Source organism: Hemiscyllium ocellatum, chromosome 47 (genome assembly GCF_020745735.1).
Source record: "Hemiscyllium ocellatum isolate sHemOce1 chromosome 47, sHemOce1.pat.X.cur, whole genome shotgun sequence".
Classification (NCBI taxonomy): Eukaryota; Metazoa; Chordata; class Chondrichthyes; order Orectolobiformes; family Hemiscylliidae; genus Hemiscyllium; species Hemiscyllium ocellatum.
Genome location: NC_083447.1, coordinates 7,446,712 through 7,461,264, shown reverse-complemented (window position 1 = coordinate 7,461,264; position 14,553 = coordinate 7,446,712). Strand labels below are relative to the sequence as shown.

The 14,553-nt window shown below is 44.0% G+C and overlaps 1 protein-coding gene across 4 annotated transcripts in view; it reads left to right on the top strand.

The window, feature by feature from the left end:
* The first annotated feature begins 5,634 nt into the window (after nt 1-5,634).
* klc3 (kinesin light chain 3) overlaps nt 5,635-14,553 on the top strand; it is a 77,297-nt gene continuing 68,378 nt past the window's right edge. For 3 of the 4 annotated variants that reach the window (XM_060855905.1, XM_060855904.1, XM_060855902.1), the window contains exon 1: nt 5,635-5,782. The gene's annotated coding sequence lies outside the window, so the exon portion shown is untranslated. Of the gene's footprint in view, nt 5,783-11,015; nt 11,031-14,553 lie in introns of those variants that run through there. The other variant, XM_060855903.1, reaches the window with a different exon arrangement.

Genomic DNA, 14,553 nt, shown 5'->3' with positions numbered 1-14,553 from the left:
ATTCCCGTCCTCTATTCATCCCACCCTATCCATCCCCTTTCTCTATTCGTTCAGATAGTGTGCCCACTCACCACTGGGTGAGTCAGCATTTATTACCCATTCCTAATTACCCTTCACAGGATGGAGATTTGTTAGAAATCCATCTGTTGTAGGGACGCCCAAACAGCTACTAGGGAGGGAATTCCGGGGTTTAGATCCAGCGACACCGTCGGAACAGGCGATATATTTTCAATTTCTGGATCAGTGGTGCTGGAAGAGCACAGCAGTTCAGGCAGCATCCGAGGAGCAGTAAAATTGACGTTTCGGACAAAAGCCCTTCATCAGGAATAACGATGAGTGAATTGGAGGGGGTGGTATTCTCTCATTCCAAGGTCATGTGTTTGGAAAGTACTGTCTGAGGTGTTCCCATGGATCTGCTGCCCTTTGTCCTTTCAGATGGAAGTGGTCCTGGGTTTGGAAAGAGCTGTCTCAGGATCTTTGGTGAACTCCCACAGTGCATCTTGTAGACGGTACACACCGCTGCTAGGAATGGGGAGAGTGAATTTTGTGAGTGTGGTGCCAATCAAGCGGGGGCTGCTTTGTCCTGGACGGTGTTGAGCTTCTAGAGTGTTGTTGGAGCTGCCCCCATCCAGGGCAAAGTGGGGAGTATTCCCTCACACTCTTGACTTGCGTCTTGTAGATGGTGGACAGGCTTTGGGGCATTATTTGCCGAGGAATTTCAAGCCCCTGACCTGCTATTGTAGCCACAGTGCTTGTGTAGCTAATCCAGTTCAGTTCCTGGTCAATGGTAAACCCAGGATGTTGACCCAGGATGTTGACACTGGGGGGAGTTCAGTTTGAGTAGAATGCAGTGGAATGTCAAGGAGAGATGGTTAGATTCTTTCTTGTTGGAAATAACCATTCCCTGACACTCATGTGTCGTAAATGTTATCAGTCAATTTTATGTCAGGTGCAATCCTCCATCCTCGCCACTCATTCTGATTGTGATTTGGAGATGCCAGTGTTGGACTAGACTAGACTAGACTAGACTTACAGTGTGGAAACAGGCCCTTCGGCCCAACAAGTCCACACCGACCCGCCGAAGCGCAACCCACCCATACCCCTACATTTACCCCTTACCTAACACTACAGGCAATTTAGCTTGGCCAATTCACCTGACCCGCACATCTTTGTGACTGTGGGAGGAAACCGGAGCACCCGGAGGAAACCCACGCAGACACGGGGAGAACGTGCAAACCCACACAGTCAGTCGCCTAAGTCGGGAATTGAACCCGGGTCTACAGGCGCTGTGAGGCAGCAGTGCTAACCACTGTGCCACCGTGCCGCCCACTCGTGGACTGGGGTGTACAAAGTTAAAAATCACACAACAAGAGGTTTTAATCCAACAGGTTTATTTGAATGAGCTGAAAAATGTGTTGCTGGAAAAGCGCAGCAGGTCAGGCAGCATCAAAGGAGCAGGAGAATCAACGTTTCGGGCATGAGCCCTTCTTCAGGGCTCCTAGGAAATTCTCCTAGGTTTATTTGGAAGCACTAGCTTTCAGAGCGCTGCTCCTTCACCAGGTGATTGTCGAGTATACAATTGTAAGACACAGAATTTATAGCAAAAGTTTGCAGTGTGATGTAACTGAAATTAAACATTGAAAAATATCTTGATTGTTTGTTAAGTCTCTCATCTGTTCGAATGACCATGATAGTTTCACTTCTTTCATGTGTAAATCACAAAACTTTTTTAAAAAAGTTACATTCTCAGGTTCACCGTAACAATTGGCGTCAGCCAGATAAGATGTTAAAGGTGTTAGCCCCCTGTGTTCCCTGTCTGTGCCGTAATATTTAGACTGATTCTATCTAAAAAATTAGTTAATAGAGCCTTACATGGATTCATGCAGTTTTTGAGCAAAGTACAATGTAATTCTGTAAGTACAAATTCATCCCACAAACATATATGTGTCTGTGTGCATGAGGGTTTCCAATAATGTGCGTGTTGTTCGTGACCTGCAATACATTATCAATGAGGATGAGCATCTCGCCAAGACCTTCCCCACACCTCCACTGCTCGCCTTTAAACAACCGCCAAACCTCAAACAAATCATTGTTCGTAGCAAACTGCCCGGCTCTCAGGACAACGCCATACAACTCTGTCACGGTAGGCGCTGCAAGATGTGTCAGAGTGTGGACATGGACACCACCATTACGCGTGGGGACGTCTCCCACCATGTACTTGGCAGGTACCTATACAACTCAGCCAACATTGTCCAATAAGCTGCTGGCAAGGATGCCCTGAGGCATGGTACACTGGGGAAGCCAAGCAGAGGCTACGGCAACAGATGAATGGGCACCGCACAACAATCGACAGACAGGAGGGTTCCCTCCCAGTTGGCAAACACTTCAGCAGTCCAGGACACTTGACCTCGGACCTTCGGGTGACTATCCTCCAAGGCGAACTTCGGGATAAGCAGCAGCGAAAAGTGGCCGAGCAGAGGCTGATAGCTACGTTCCGTACCCATAGGGAGGGCCTCAACCGGGACCTTGGGTTCATGTCACATTACAGATGACTACCATTGCACTACACACACAGACACTCCTACACACACCTATACACAGACACTCACACACACACCTATACACAGACATGCACCAAGACACGCACACAGACATTCACACACACACTTACAGACACACACACTCCCAGACTCACACATGCACCTTCTTAAACCTCTTTACACTCACACACACACATATACATTCTATCTCACAGAACTTACAAACCCCCACCCCAGACACACACACACACACACACACACACACACACACACACACACACACACACACACACACACACACACACACACAAAAACCCATATGCACACATATACATAAACGTTTGTGGGGTGAATTTGTACTTGCAGAATTACATTGTACTTTGCTCAAAAACTGCATGAATCCATGTAAGGCTCTATTAACTAATTTTTTTAGATAGAATCAGTCTAAATATTACGGCACAGACAGGGAACACAGGGGGCTAACACCTTTAACATCTTATCTGGCTGACACCAATTGTTACAGTGAACCTGAGAATGTAACTTTTAAAAAAGCTTTTGTGATTTACACATGAAAGAAGTGAAACTATCATGGTCATTCGAACAGATGAGAGACTTTACAAATAATCAAGATTTTTTCAATGTATAATTTCAGTTACATCACACTGTAAACTTTTGCTATAAATTCTGTGTCTTACTAATGTGTACTCCACAACCACCTGGTGAAGGAGCAGCGCTCTGAAAGCTAGTGCTTCCAAATAAACCTGTTGGACTATAACCTGGTGTGGTGTGATTTTTAACATTCTGATTATGGTTCTGCCCAGGGCTTTTCCCACTCCATGCCAGTGTGAGTGGAAGAGAATCCTTCCTCCTGGATGGCATGGTTTCTGCAAGTGTTGTGCAGCAGTTGTGAGCCCATCTGTCATTTGCAGAATTGCATGGAGCGTTATCTGCATTTAAATAGTGCCTTTCAAGCAGTAAAACATCCTCAACTGCTTCATAAGAGCGATTATGAAATAACATTTTACACTGAGCCATATAAGGAGATTTTGGGACCAATAACCAAAAGTCTGGTCACAGAGCCATGTTTTAAGGAGCACCTTTAAAGGAGGTAGGAGGTAGGGAGGGATAGTGGGGTTTAGGGAGGGAATTCCACAGTTTTGAACCCTGAGTCGGTATTTGTGGAACAATGGAACTTGGAGACAAGGGGTCAACATTAGCACACTGCAGCAATACAGCAAGGTTATAGATCTCGAGGAGATAAGAGGTGCAAATGCTTTGAGAGATTTGAACCTGAGGATGAGATATTTAAAATAAAAGGAAGTGACTGCAAGCATTGATACTTGAAAGCAGCGGATGTGACTTGGAATAGGATCCCAGAAGTTCAGAATCACAGGTACATGAAGATGTCAGGTAGGCAATATCTGAAACTACAACATGTCTCACTGCCTGAGTCAGAGGTGACGGCACTGTGTCCTGCACTAAAGACAGGAGTATAAATCCCATGTGACACCTGTAGTATTGTACTGAGCAGGTGCTGCACTGTCAGAGAAGCCACTTTACAGGGAGGTGATGTTAGCCCCACATTTTGCCCTTCAGGTGGACATCGTTTGCCCTCGCTGATGTTTACTCCTTGACCAACGTCCGGAAAGTGGATGAACTGGTCATTGATGGTACGTCATGTGTTTATTCGCGATAAGGCACCAGCAGTCAGTTGGTGGAGGTAATCTAGCTTATCTCTCCACGCTTCAGGCTCACTGCCTTTATTCCTGATGAAGGGCTTTTGCCCGAAACGTCGATTTTGCTGCTCCTTGGATGCTGCCTGAACTGCTATGCTCTTCCAGCACCACTAATCCAGAAGTCAGTTGGTGGAGCTGATCACTCAAAATATCTTCCTGGTAGAACCAGGGAAATGATACACCACACAAAAAGGCCATTTGGCCCATCTTGTCCTTGCCTCAGAGTTCTCTTGGTCATTTTGTCAAAGGGTCAATGACAAGGGGACATTGTTTACAATTAAAAGGTAGGACGTTTAGAGGGGATTTAAGGATATTTAGCACCCAGAGAGTAGTGGGGGTCTGGAATGCACTGCCCAGGAGGGTGCTGCTGGCTTGTTGTGTTCTTCTAGCCTCCTGCTTTGTCTAATTTGGGAAGGTAGTTGAAGTGGGAAACCTCACCCTTTTAAAAAATATTTCAATGAGCATCCAAAGCATCATAACGTTGAAGGCAATGGGCCTAGGCAGCATGGAGTGACCAAAGTGTGTGTGTTACCATGCTGCATGGCTGTTTCTGGGATCTTGCTGTGCCTCAATTAGCTATCACCTTTCCTACATTACACCAGCAATAACACTTTGGAAAATAATGTATTGCAGCTGTATGTGAATTGCTTTCAGGCTGTAAGAGAGAGTTGACACTTGCAGAGCATCAAGGATTAGCATGGTCTGTGAGAAAGGCAACATGACAGATCACGTGACGGGAACGACCTGGCAGTCACACATCATGGAACATAAACCACGTGACCGTGAAGGGGGCGGGCCTGATTACATCACCGCGCCGAACCATGTGACGAGAATGGGAAGCCTTCCAGAACCCGCCCCTACGTCAACCGAGACCCTTGACCACGCCCCTCCCACCAGGCTCCTTCAGACCACGTGATGACATGTGGGGGCCCCACCCACCTCCTGGCCGCGCCCCTCCATCCAAGCCCGCCCACCCGCGCACCTTGACCACGCCCCTCTCACTCGGCGAAATCGTCCTGCCGCCGGATCACGTGATGAGAAGGCACGGCTCAGCCGCACCTCTCCATCCGGGTCCCGCCTTGGCCGCGCCCCCCCTGCTTGGGCAGCCCTTTCCACACCCCTTTGTCCTCACCCCGTCCGCCGACCTGAGCCGTCAGACCACGTGACAAGATTGGACCGCCCTCCACCCCCTGGCCACGCCCCTCTATCCCCAGTCACGCCCCTCCATCCCCGGTCACGCCCCTCTATCCCCGGTCGCGCCCCTCCATCCCCGGCCACGCCCCCAACCCTGGTCACGCCCCTCCACCCCCGGCCACGCCCCCATCGATGAGGTAATGGGCTGTTGGGTGAGCAGGAGCAGTTACCTAGCAACGGGGCCTTGGCGACGGAGGTGGAGCGGGTACCGGCCCATCTTTTCCTTCATCCCGGGTACCACCGGCACCGGCCCCTCAGCTACTGCAGCCCGGCCGCCTGTCACGGCAGATAGACAGCGGGAGAAAGCGAGCGGTGAGTGCAGCTGCAGGGGAGGCCGCAGGCTCCGAACACCCTCAGGCCCCTCCCCAGGGATGGACTAGAAAATACAGGTTATCCATTAACTAGCGCCTAACCAAACAATACACAACCATCACCAGTTAGACACGTAACGTTTGCAGTTTATTATTTACTATTTCATACTTTATAATTTCAATTTATTCAGGATGTAGCCAGGGTTGGAGGGTCTGAGCTACAGGGAGAGGCTGAACAGGCTGGGGCTGTTTTCCCTGGAGTGTCAGAGGCTGAGGGTGACCTTATAGAGGTTTATAAACTCATGAGGGGCATGGACAGGGTAAATAGACAAAGTCTTTTCCCTGGGGTCAGGGAGTCCAGAACTAGAGTTTAGGGTGAGAGGGGAAAGATATAAAAGGGACCTAAGGGGCAACTTTTTCACACAGAGGGTGGTACGTGTGTGGAATGAGCTGCCAGAGGATGTGGTGGAGGCTGGTACAATTACAGCATTTAAAAGGCACCTGGACGGGTGTATGAATAGGAAGGGTTTGGAGGGATATGGACCAGGTGCTGGCAAATGGGACTAAATTAATTCAGGGTATCTGGTTGGCATGGACGGGTTGGACCGAAGGGTCTGTTTCCGTGCTGTACATCTCGATGATTCTATTTAGTTCTGTGTTTTTAAAATTATTGGATTGCTTTTGCTTATTTGTAATATTAATTTTGCATTTCTGTCTATTTAATGCTTGTTTTCAGTTTTTAAATGTCATTTCTATTTTAAGTCTGTTTAAAATGTTTTTTAAATCTCTTGTGATGTTAGTGTATTTTAAAATTTTATTTTTAATATTTTTGTCTTGTGGTTTTTTTGTACTGTTAGAAGTTTTCATTTTACTATCTGATTTTCTTTATGTTTCTATACTATACTTTGTTTAATATTCTTGAGATTTTGCTTTATCTTTGTCCTGTAATATTTTACCTTTTGGGCATTTTATTTAATTTCATTCAGTATTTTGTTTTACATTGATTTATTTTTGGCTATTTAATTTTATTTCATATTTTAATTTTTTCATGAATTTTGCATTTATCATTTTTAAATATTTTTATTTGCTTTATTTTAATTTATTTCTGTTTTATTTATCCTAACTTGGATTAAAATTTCTTCACAGAGAATATTGTAAATCTTTAGCATTCTCTTTACTGGAATGTTGTGGATTATCAGTTGTTGAAAATATTCAAGATTAAAATTGATAGAATTTTTGATTGTGTACAAATTAGGGACTGTGGGGATTCAGCAGGTGATGTAAATCAAAGATCTTGCTCAGCAAAATCTGCATTTTCAAGCAATTATGCGAGTGACCAGCATTTCAATTTAATGAAACTATGTTTGGAAGGAATGACCAGTAATACCTGCTGCTTTCTGGGGCTCAATATTGACCATCCTCCTGGCTGAGAGATCAAACCATCTCCCCATGATGGCTATTGAGTGCAATGGTCTAAATCTAAACAATGCCTTAAACTGTGCCTTCATCAGGACTGTGTCTCAATGTTACTGGACAGCATTGGGTGCAGTTAGTCACTGATCGTCTTCCAGTTAGTGATGTGAGCAGTTGTATTAGGGTGTGGGGAGCATTCTGGTTTGTGAGATGCCCAATAATGAGAATTTTACTGGAAATGGTAGCACAAACTTGAGAAAGTGGATAGCAAATACTCTATTTTTGTCCTCCTTATCTAACCTATAATTATTCTGTTAGTTAACAGATTCACTGACTTAACACCCTAGGCTTATTAAACAATTAGGGAGCAAATTAGATTGTGCTAATTAATTTAATTGCACATCTATTCACTAAATTTGTAATCTCATACCAAATGCATGACACATTCTCTGCCTCTGTCCAACTGCTGAATAAGTTGTGATCATTTCTTTGATTAAGTTTAACTGTTCACCCAGATAATAAACAAACATTTCATTCATCATCAGTTAATCTTTGCCAAATTCAGTGTGGAAAGACAATCTCTGCTGAAAATTTGTAAAGTTATGATGCAAACAATAAATTAAGTGGATTTGTGCCTTTTGAGGATCACTGTGGTTAATGAACTGAAGTCTAATGCAAGTTTTCATCTTTATGAAATTAACTGGATTTTCATACAGTACATCAAGAATTGCTACAGTTCACTAATGTCATTTAGAGAAGGAAATTTGCCAACGTTACCTGGTCTGGCCTATATGTGACTCCAACCCCACAGCTATGTGGTTGACTCTCAACTGCCCTTTGCAGTGAGGGATAGGCAATGAATACTGGCATGGACAGTGATGTCCACATAGTGTGAATGAGTCCTTTTGCTCAAAAAAAGGAAGGCTATTCAGCCTATTAAGTTAAAAATCACATAACACCAGGTTATAGTTCAGCAGGTTTATTCGAAAGCACTAGCTTTTGGAGCATTGCTCCTTCATCAAGTGACAACCACCTGATGAAGGAGCAGCGCTTTGAAAGCTGGTGCTTTCAAGTAAACCTGTTGGACTATAACCTGGTGTTGTGTGATTTTTAACTTTGTCCACCCCAGTCCAACACCAGCGCCGCCAGATCATTCAGTCTATTGTATTTGCACAGGATTCCGAATGAGCTTTTCACTAGCTAGACAGAGACAGGTTGGTCAAATTATTTCTACTTGCAAAGAAGATACAGCATAGAAGCAGGCCATCCATCCCTACTGTTCAATCCTGATGTGACTATGAATACAATAGAAACTACAGTGAGCCCTGTGGCCTCTGAAACCTGCCTTACCATAAAGCATTGTAGTAGATCTACGTCCAAACTTTCCCAACCTGTTCTTTGATTTATTTGAATTCAGTAAAAGCCCTTTGCCTCCTGTCTTTATCTCACTCCGTCCTCATTTCATCAGCACCTCTATATTTCTTTCTATTTCAGGGACTTGTCCAGCTTCTCTTAAATACATGAACACTGTTCAATTGAACCAGTTTCTGTGGTTGTAAGTGTGATGCTGGAAAAGTACATCAGGTCAGGCAGCATCCAAGGAGCAGGAGAATCAATGTTTCTGCATAAGAAATCCTGATGAAGTGCTTATGCTCGAAACGTCGAGTCTCTTGCTCCTTAGATGCTGCCTGACCTGCTGTGCTTTTCCAGCACCACATTCTTGACTCTGATCTCCAACATCTGCCATCCTCACTTTCTCCCAGTTTCTGTGGTAACAACTTCACATTTTTAACCAAAGTATGTTTGTCCCACGCGCTCTATTTTGACTGTCTTCTATTTTATTGTGCAAATCATAAATTACTGGAGGGACTCAGGTCTGGCAACACCTGTGGAGGGATGGCAGGGTCAATGTTTTGGATCTGGTGAACAGTTCTGATGAAGGTCACTTGACCTGAGCTTTGACTCAGTTTTTGTCTTTACGATTCTGCCAGAACTGCTGGGTTTTTGTAGTGATTTCAGTTTTTGTTACAGATTTCCATTCCAGCATCAGCACTCCTTTGTTTTATTCAAATTATGATCATTAGTTTTGGTCTCCATTTTAACTGGAAGCATTTCTCTGTTTATACCCTATCAAACCCCTTCATGATTTTGAAGATTTCTGAATTTTGAATACATGACTACTCAACTAGGAGAAAGTGAGGACTGCAGATGCTGGAGATCAGAGCTGAAAATGTGTTGCTGGAAAAGCGCAGCAGGTCAGGCAGCATCCAAGGAACAGGAGAGTCGACGTTTTGGGCATGAGCCCTTCTTCAGGAGAATAGCCTGAAGAAGGGCTTATGCCCGAAATGTCGATTCTCCTGCTCCTTGGATGCTGCCTGACCTGCTGCGCTTTTCCAGCAACACATTTTCAGCTTTTCTGGAAGATCTTGAAGATCAGGTGGTTGTCACTTGATGAAGGAGCAATGCTCCAAAAGCTAGTGCTTTTGAATAAACCTGCTGAACTATAACCTGGTGTTAAGTTAAAAATCATATAATAGGCTGAATAGGTGAAAAAGAAAAATTTGCATTTATATAGCGCTTTTCGTAACCACTTGCCATTTCAAAGCACTTTGCAGCCAACATAGAACTTTTGAAGTGTAGTCACTGTTGTAATGTATAAAATGCAGCAGCTAATTTGCTCGCAGAAAGTTCCCACAAACAACAATGTCATACATAACCAGATAATCCGATTTCTAGCATTGATTGGCGAAAAGTTTGAGCAGCCCCGAGCAATCTGGTTTATTAACTGTGAAACCAAAACTGGAGAAACTCAGCAAATCCAGCAGTGTCTATGGGGAGAATACACAGTTAATGTTTCTCATCTGGTGACCCTACTTCAGAATGTAATAATCGACATTTTCCCTGTGATCCTGTTGTGGAATGTCCACATCAGGTTAACATAAATAGAAGTAGCATCCGAGAGTAGAATGGGTTCTTTTGTCCTTCTGAACTCAGGATGGGAATTTTCTTCATGGCCAAACGTGATTGTGAATTATGAATTGTTACATGGCTGTCCTTTGTGTTAGGATTGTATTGGTGTTGCAGGAAAAACATACTAGTATGACGCACAAAGGCAGTGGTCTCTGTACAGCTGGTTATAATACTCTAACTGGGTGTAATAATAATAACCTTATTCCCTAATTTGCTGGTATGTGTTTCAGTCCCCATCAACAAAATATGCTGTATCTTCCGAATTGTGTGTACGCCCCGCTGAGATTAAACTCCCACCTTGGGGAATTCCCTGTTTACTTAAGTTTACCTCAACATCTGTTGGGATGTGTGCTATCAAGTTCCTCGTCCATTTTCTCTTTTTTATTTGTTTTCTCCCAATCAAAACAGAATGCTGTCTGTAAGTGAGTGTGTTGACGGTGGAAGGTGGGGCATTCAGGGTAGATCTCCAAATATATCTTTTTCAAGGCTTCTGCACAGTGGTTCTTCGGGGAAACATTAATGCCTGTAGATAGGGAAAGGTGATTTTGTTTTTTAAAAAAATCTAGTTCTGTAAGAGAAGCCTTGCAGAAAAGGAGGTGCTGTTAAAACATCTCTTTGCATTTAATTTACATGCCTTCATTTGCCTGCATTTTGCAAGTTGATGTCTGCAAGGTTGTGCTAACTTGCTTGCCATTTAATCAGTCGTTTTGTGAAGCTGTGACTGAGTATATAATGATATGAATAATAATTATACATTCCAATGTCAGCACTTCTTGTAGAGCTGAGGTGTTTTGCTCGTTGATCTGCTAAGAACGGCTACTTGGCAGCTTCGCCGAGGACTGAGAAGCAAAGCAACTGTTTAGCTTGTGAGTAATGCTGCTGCTTTTTAATTCTGTCATCTCTACTTCGTAGTGGTGGCAATCATTTACCCTGTGGCTTTTATCTTCCCTGGTTTCAAATTGGTATAACAGCAACAGAGTCGAGAGTGTGGTTCTGGGAAAGCAAGAATTCCTGATGAAGGGCTTATGCCCGAAACGTCGATTCTCCTGCTCCTCGGATGCTGCCTGACCGGCTGTGCTTTACCAGCACCACACACACTCGACTCTGATCTCCAGCATCTGCAGTCCTCTCTTTCTCCTTAGCAGCAACAGATCTTGACAATGTGCATGCATGTGCTGTTCATTGTCAATGTACAATGCAAATGTAGAGTCCAGGAAAGCTACCCCCAGTCGCTGCCAAATTAACCGCTCTCACTTGGGTGGTAATGGGGATGAAAATATGGGGTAGAGGACAAGAGGGCAATTTTTAATTTCCAGTTGGATAGCAAAAGAATGGGGTTTGTCTGTGACCGCGTTCAGTCAAATATTCCACTCGCTCAGTTGGTATGCAAGGAAGGCTTCTCGGGTGAAAGACATGGGTTGGCTTATGGTGCTTGTGAAACTGTACTCCAGTCATCAACAGCAGCTGGAGAGGGATAGGGCACAAAACAGCAGGAGAAGGAAATATCAGTCTGCCGATAATCCGTTTTAAATGTGTGTGTGCATCTGTTCTTAACTGAGACTCCTGGCGATAAAATATTCTGGAACGGGCACAGTGTCAGTGTGCATTGTAGCAACTGTTACTACCCAACCCCCCTCCAGAATGTCTCAGCAGAAACACAAGGACCAAGAATGGAAAACAAGTGTCCAAAGAGAGGCCTCTTAATCTGTTGATAATGAGATTCCTGTTGATTTTCTTTTCCCGCAATCCCTCTATTACTGACTAATCATGTTGCGGATGTTCATGGAGTCAATAGCATAAAAATATATTTTTTTAATTTAAAATAAGCTGCTTGAATCTTTATGATACAGAACTTATCATGGGTTTACTAAGGGGAAGAAGGGCAGAAACAGTTTGCAGTTAAACCTGTTTTGCTAACCAGCTTGTTCAGAGATGTTATTACACATCTCTGGAGCAGATGGGACTTGAACCCATTCCTCCCGCTTCGGGATAGGGATACTACCTCTGTGCTGCAAGGGGACCCAATATGCAGTTGTATAATGTCTTTCACAACCCCCGGATGACATTGAGCACTTCACACCTTAAGAAGCACTCTTGAAGAGTAGTCATTATCTCACGCAGGAAGCGTAGCAGCCACTTGTCACACAGCATGCTGCAACAAATCCTTATGAAAGGAATAAGTATACATATCAGGACATCAGGGAAAAATCCACTGCTCTATTTCGAGAAAAGCCAAGGCACTTTTTGCACTTGACCTAAAGAGTAGACAGGGCGCTGGTTTAATGCTTCATTCATTGCATGGCACAGCAAATTTGACAATGTTCACTTCCTCTATTTTGCATTGGAAATGTCAGCCTGCATTTTGTCCTCTGGTCTCCATTATGAAATTTGAACTCTCAATCTCTGACTCAAGTTAGAACGAGACAGCTGACCCAAGGAGCCATAGCACAAAGCATTCTCATTGAAGAGCATCTTTTGTTGTGGTTCTGTTCACCGAGCTGGGAATTTGTGTTGCAGCGTTTCGTCCCCTGTCTAGGTGACACCCTCAGTGCTTGGGAGCCTCCTGTGAAGCTCTTCTGTGATCTTTCCTCTGGCATTTGTAGTGGTTTGAATCTACTGCTTCCGGTTGTCAGTTCCAGCTGTCCGCTGCAGTGGCCGGTATATTGGGTCCAGGTCGATGTGCTTATTGATAGAATCTGCGGATGAGTGCCATGCCTCTAAGCACATCGACCTGAACCCAATATACCGACCACTGCAACGGACAGCTGGAACTGACAACCGGAAGCGGCAGATTCAAACCACTATAAATGCCGGAGGAAAGATCACAGAAGCGCTTCACAGGAGGCTCCCAAGCACTGAGGATGCCACCTAGACAAGGAACAAAACGTCTGCAACACAAATTCCCAGCTCGGCGAACAGAACCACAACAACGAGCACCCGAGCTACAAATCTTCTCACAACCTTTGAGCATCTTTTGTCTTCAAGAATTCTTCTGTTTGGAATGTTTGTGATATCTTTTTCAGAAATACAATGTGTTGAATGGAGTTTGAGTGAACAGTTTTGTAAATCATTCAGAGGATGTGAACATTACTGGCTGGACCAGCATTTGTTGCCCCATCCCTAATTGCTGTGGCGAAGATAATGGTGATCCTTTTTGATCCACTACAGTCTGTATGGATTAGGGAAACATGCAGTGATGTTAGCGGTGAGAGTTCCAAGATTTTGATCCAGTGATTGGAAAGGAATGGTGAATTTTTTTTAAGTGAGATTTGTCAGATTTGGACAGGAATATTCAAATGTTGGTGTTCTTGAGTGTTAGAGGTTGCGTAGGTCAGTTCTGCGTAGCCTGCTTCATAAGTTAAATTAGTCAGTGTGCTGGATTAATTTTAACTTATTCTTTTATGGGACGTGGCGGGATTATTGGCAAGGCCTGCATGTGTTGTTCATCCCTAATTATCCTTGAACTGAGGAGCTTCTGTGGCCATTTTACAGGTTAGGTAGGAGTGAACGGCATTGCTGAGAGTCTGGAGTCTCATTGACCAGACCGGGTAGATCTCCTTCACTAAAAGGGATGTTAGCGAACCAGATCAATTTTTAATGATGAGTTAGCAAATGTTATGACTTTTAGCTTGAAACCAGCGTAATGCTTCAGTAATTTGTTTTTTTTTGGAAGACTCACTTCTGTTCATTGCTTGTCACCTAAGGTTCTCTCTGTATAGGTATGTGTTAGACTTCAGCACATATTTGCAATGTAGCCCATGTAGCCAGTTTCAAGGCTAGTGCCCAGTTACAAGTTGGTAAACATGCATTTGTCAGGTGAAAGATTAAGCTTCACTACTATTGAGTGTAGCATAGTGGGCAAACAAGAGGGTCAACTTGTACGCCAAGAATGTACAAATATTATTCTCATGGCCATAGAAATGCATATTGTTTCCTCTCCAGTCTGTGTAGATAACACTTTGTGGGATGTGGATTAAGCCTAGTAGCAGGATGTTTAATGTGGGCACCTTGTCCGTTGTGTCTGACTCCTCTGATATAAATGTAGCAGTGGGGACATATTGCGTTGTTGGAGTCACCAGTCTTGGTTTGTTCATAATCTGTCTGTTCCGCTGGGCGTTGAAATTCTTCAGTACCAATTTATGACATTTGATATTTGTTGCTGAGAGATGTAGTATCTTTGCTTCTAAAATCAAAATGTTGTGGGTTCAAACCCTGTTTGAGAGAGATGAGCATAAAAGATCAAGGTGGAAATCCATACATTCCTGAGGGAGTATGAGCATAATTCTATTTCATTGAGCTCCACTCTCTATTCTATCCATCTCCCTCAAGGAACGTCACTGTCATGTACAGATGATCTGGTCAATTCTCTCTCAGCTCTTCCCGGCTGCT